Here is a 5,190-nt window from a genome sequence, read left to right on the forward strand (position 1 = left end):
GCTGGCGGGGAGGCTGCTTGACAGGAGCAAAGGACCGTCGTGGGCGCGGGAGCTGGGAAGGTGGGCCCGAGGTCGCAGCAGGGGCGCAGGTGGGGCGGTGGCCGAGTCTAGGGCCCCAGGAAGGGCCAGGACGGGCTGTGGAGATGAAGAGACGGGCACAGAAGCAGCGCCAAGCCTGGGCTCCTGGCAGCGGCTGTGTGCCCCGCCCCAGGCCCCACCGCGCAGTTACAGTGAGGGGGGCAGATCCTGGCAGCGGCTGTGTGCCCCGCCCCAGGTCCCACCGCGCAGTTACAGCGAGGGGCAGAGCGGGTGGGGTGGGGTGGGGCGCCGCCTGGCGGACGCTGCCGCGTGCGTGGCATGGAGCAGGCCTGGCGCCGGGCACTGCCCGCCAGCCCTAGCCACGCCCGTCAGCATCTGGATTTCAAGGTGACAGGACGCTCCCCAAGTGATTTACTCAGGACTTTGCAATTCCTAATGTCAGCCAAGAAGTTGGCTTACTTTTCCTCTTCTGAGACTCTTAAAAGCACTCGGTGGGTCCTTCGTCCACTCACCGCCGTGGGCCCTGCCCACTCGGCCACGTTCCCGCACAGAACGCGGTCAGACAGGAGTTTGTTTCTCAGGCAGATGAGACTGAGGGGCTGTGTTCTTAGCAGATGGGGAGATTCTCTCCTCCAGAGCGGCAGGTCTGGAACGTTACCAATTGTTTTCCTCTTACAACCTAGCGTGAGGTCGCCACCGGCCTGACAAGGATCTCCCTGCTCAGTCCACCTCGGGATGGACGCATGGGTAAGTGGAGACCCGCCACCTTACCCCGGTCCACACGTGCTGAAGGACTTACCCAGTGGGTGTGGGTCCATGTGGAGGCACGTTTCCCCCAGAGTGGGCCCCTCCTGGGTCCATCCAGGGCCCCACCTGACCCGGCACAGGGGAGGCGGGCCCTCGTGGCCCGTCTCCTGGGCTTTGAACAGGAATCCTAGGGCCTGCCGTGCTTACTGGTGCTTGCTGGGGTGGCTGCTGGGGGAGCACCCGGCCCTTCCCCGGGGGTCAGCGTGGGCCTGCCCGCCTGCCCAAAGCACTAGGCTCTGGCGCACGCCCATCTCCACCCCAAGTCCCTCCCTCGCCAAACTCGGGCCAAGGCCCTGGAAGTTTCCTCGGTGTGTGTCGTCATGGAAATATTTACATTTGAGATAGATGCTTATCCATTCTTAATGGTCAGCCCTCTGTTTCCTTCTTGCCATTGCTTCTTGCATCTCCGTCCTTAGATTCACTTCTTTTCGTGCTGGAGTTGAGATTCTGATAGTTGCCTCTGAGGTGTGCGTTTTCGGAGCCGCGGCTGTCTAGGGCCTCTTGCTGCCGCCCTTGCACCTGAGCGCCCGGTTGGGGCTTGATGTGCTTCTGCACTTCGGAATCGCTGCTGCACCTGCCCCTCCTCCCTTCCCCTCCCTTCCTCTCCCCTTCGTGGACGCTGTGCTCCCAGCCTCAGCTCACAGGTCAGGCCTGTGTCTTCCTGTCCCCCTTCCCTGCCCTCCCCTGGGATCCCAGGCCATCGGTCACTCCAGGGCCCTTTCCTCATGCTTCCCGCCTCCATCCTCCTGTGCAGCTGGAGTGTCCGCCCATCAGGGTTCCCTTGGTTTTGGAGGTGGCGTTTCCCCTGGGCCCTGGGGTGTCCTGTGGGCGTCAACGTCCTCTCCGCCCTCGTGCCCGGCCCAGCGTCCCCACCTTGTGCCCCCACCGTCATGCTGCCGTGCGGGTGTGGGTTTCAGGTCAGCGTCTGCAGGCCGACCTGCGGGGCAGAGCCCGGCGCTGGGAGCATCCTTCCCTCAGGAGACGGGCGTCTGGCAGATACTGAATGTAGTTCCCTGTGCTGTACAGTAGGACCTTGTTTATCCATTCTATCAACATCCTGTAACAGCCTAAAATGGAAAAGCATCTGAGGAAGAATATATATATGTGTATAACCGAATCACATAGCTGTACACTTGAAACTAGCACAGCATTATAAATGAACTATACTTCAGTTTTTTAAAAAACAAAAATGCAGTTTAAAAGAGGAACTGAGTGCTCGCTTCGGCAGCACATATACTAAAAGAGGAACTGAAATAATTACATTGAAAAGCATTTAGAAGGCGACACGGGCAGACTAACAGAAAAGAGAGTGAGGTGCAGCCAGTAAATAGAATGGCAGGTGCAGGTGCACGTCAGCCACCCAGTACCCGTGAGCAACTGGCCACACCAGGGAAGAGACGCCCCGCACGCTCCCCACGAGAGACGTGCTTGAGCCGCAGCAGCACAGACACGTTCCAAGTGGAAGGACACCGTGCGTGTGGCAGCCAGATGAGGGCTGGGGCGCGGCGTGAGCACCAGAGAAACAGACTGGGACGAGGACTGTTCTGGAGACCAGGAGCAGAAGGAACACCCCGTGGTAACGGGGTGTCAGGAAAACAACAGTTACCAATGTGTATACACCTGACAGCAGAGCAGGTACGTGGAGCAAAAGCTGCCCATGGAGAGAAGAGCCAACCATCCGGTCTGGGGTGCTCAGTGCTCTCCCTTCAGAGACGGAAAGCTGTGAGGGAAGCAGGAACGAAAAAGACACGAGACGTGTAGGGAACAAAGAGCAAAGTGGACACGCTGATGTCAGCCACGGACAGCATCGAGTATGAGTGTGCAGCAGACGCAGAGACGTCAGACTGCTGCGCGCTGTCTGCGAGGGACACATCTCGGAGCCAGAGGCGCCAATAGGCTGAGACGAGATAACGTACAGGGTGGATCAAGCCAGCAGCCAGTGCAGAGCCGGAGCAGCTGTCCTCACGTCACACACACGGTCATAAGATGGGAAACGTCTCTAGAAACGGGCATTGCATGATGAGTAAAGGTCATTTATCAGGAAGACGTAACCGTTAGTGCAAACACGCCACAGAAGAAAGTCCCCAAATGCACGAGGCCAGAGTTAAAAAGAGAAAGAATTCAACACGTGATTTGAGCGCTGCAGTAGCCCACTATCAGTAGTTGGTGGACAACTAGACAAGTGATCAGAAAGAAGACAAGAGACTGCCTATCCGACAAACGTGATACCACCAGCAACAGCAGAGTGCACAGTCTTCCCAAGTGCAAATGGGACATTCTCCAGAAAAGGTCACACACAGTGGCACATAGAACAGGTCCTGATGCTTAGGGCTGTTCATACGGAGTGTATTTGGGGCCACAATGGAATTAAATTGGAAATCAACAGGAAGAAAATTCTGAGAATAAAACAAATATTTGGAAATTAAACAATGCAATTATAACTAGCTTATGGACCAAAGAAAAAACGTCAACAGTAATATCAGAAAGTAGCTTGAACTGAGTGGAAGAAAATACAGTGTACCAAATTTATAGGATGCAGGTAAAGCGGGGCTTAGGGGGAAATGTATAACTTTAAACGCTTAGATTAGGAAGGAGATCTAAAGGCAGTAATCTAAGCTTCCACCTTAAGAAGCTACAAGAGAACAGAGTAGAAATCTACAAAACAGGAAACAAAAACAAGAGAGAAAACCAATGGAACCTAAAGTTTATCCTTCGAAAAAATTAGCAAACTCTTGCCTAGACTGACCAAGAGAAAAAGAGAACACAAATTACTAGTATAAGAAATGAAAGAAGGAACATCATTACACATCCTACAGATAATAAAAGGATTATAAGGAATATTATGAACAACTCTGTCAACGAAGTAGATGACTTACATGCAATGGACACATTCCTAGAAAATATCAAAACTACCTCAAGAGGAAATACTAAGTCTGGGTAGACCTCTATCAAGTAAAGAAGTTGAATTAGTAATTTTAAAATCTTTGCACAAAGAAAAGCCTAATTCTCACTGGCTTCATGGGTGAATTCTTTGAAACATTTAAAGAAGAACTAATACCAGCCCTACATAAACTCTTTCAGAAAGTAGGAGAGGATCAAACTTCCCCACTCATTTTATGTCAGTGGTGTCTTCATAGCACAGCCAAAGATAACACGAGGAAAAAACTGAACCATAATCTTCGTGAATACTGGTGCAGAATTCTTTAAAATATACGAGGCCATCAAATCTAGCAACATATAAAAGGACTTATATACCATCACCAAGCGCGGTTTATCTCAGGAATTCAAGGTTATTGACATCTGAAGATCAGTTAACTATATTAGTAGAATGAAATACCTAAAAAACAAGATCTTTACAACAGAAAAAGAATTTGACAAAACTCTGCAGCCATTCGTGGTAGAAACTCTTAGGAGACACGCACTAGAAGGGCACTTCCACAGAGTGGCCAAGACCCTAGAGGTGGAACCTTTTCCCTGGAGACCAGGAACAGGGCAAGGATGCCCACAGCCGTCACGTCTACTTGCCTTGTCCTGGAGGCACTAGCGGAGCAGAAATTAAGGCGCATAGGTTGGAAAGGAGGAGGTGTAACTACTGTGTAGACAGCTGGTCTTACTGTAGAAGATCCCAAGGGGTCTGTAAGAATACTGTCAAGCATTATAAATGAGCTTGGGGAGGCTACAGGGTGCGAGATCCATACGCAGAACTCCGTTGTAATTCTGTATACCAGCAACCAACAGTCCAGAATTGCACGTAGCTGATAGATCGTAACTGTCAAGGTTTCCTCTGGACTTCCTGTTCTGTCAACGAGTATACTCCATCCTTCCTTTCATAGATGCCACATTGTTACGATTACTTGTGCTTTACGGTTAAGTTTTGAGATCAGACACTTTGTTCTTAATTTACCAAAGTAATCTTGGCTCTTCTAAGGGCTTTGCATTTCCATATGAATCTTAAGGTCCACTTGTCACATTCTACCAAAAAAGCCTGCTGGGGGTTGATAGGAGCTCATCGGTTTGGGGGGAGTTGCTCTCTCAACACTCCTGCGTCTTCCAGTCCATAGACCTGACGTGTCTGCCTCTCCGCTTACTGGACCCCGATTGACCTGAGGAATCGTCGTTTTCAGTGTATGGGTCTTAGGCGTTATCCATAAGCTGGTACCCGAGTAGTGAGTTATCTTGATGGTGGAATTTTCTTTAATTTCAGATTAGGTACAGTTTACGTGGGGCGTCTTTTCGTTCCTCGCTTTCGCCTGATTGTGTCTTTGAAGCCAGAGTGTGCCTCTTGTGGACAGTGTGCGTCTTGTGGACAGTGTGCGTCTTGTGGACAGTGTGCCTCTTGTGGAC

This window comes from Aethalodelphis obliquidens, unplaced genomic scaffold, assembly GCF_003676395.1.
Source record: "Aethalodelphis obliquidens isolate GAN/ISIS:26980383/991018 unplaced genomic scaffold, ASM367639v1 scaffold6, whole genome shotgun sequence".
Taxonomy (NCBI): Eukaryota; Metazoa; Chordata; class Mammalia; order Artiodactyla; family Delphinidae; genus Aethalodelphis; species Aethalodelphis obliquidens.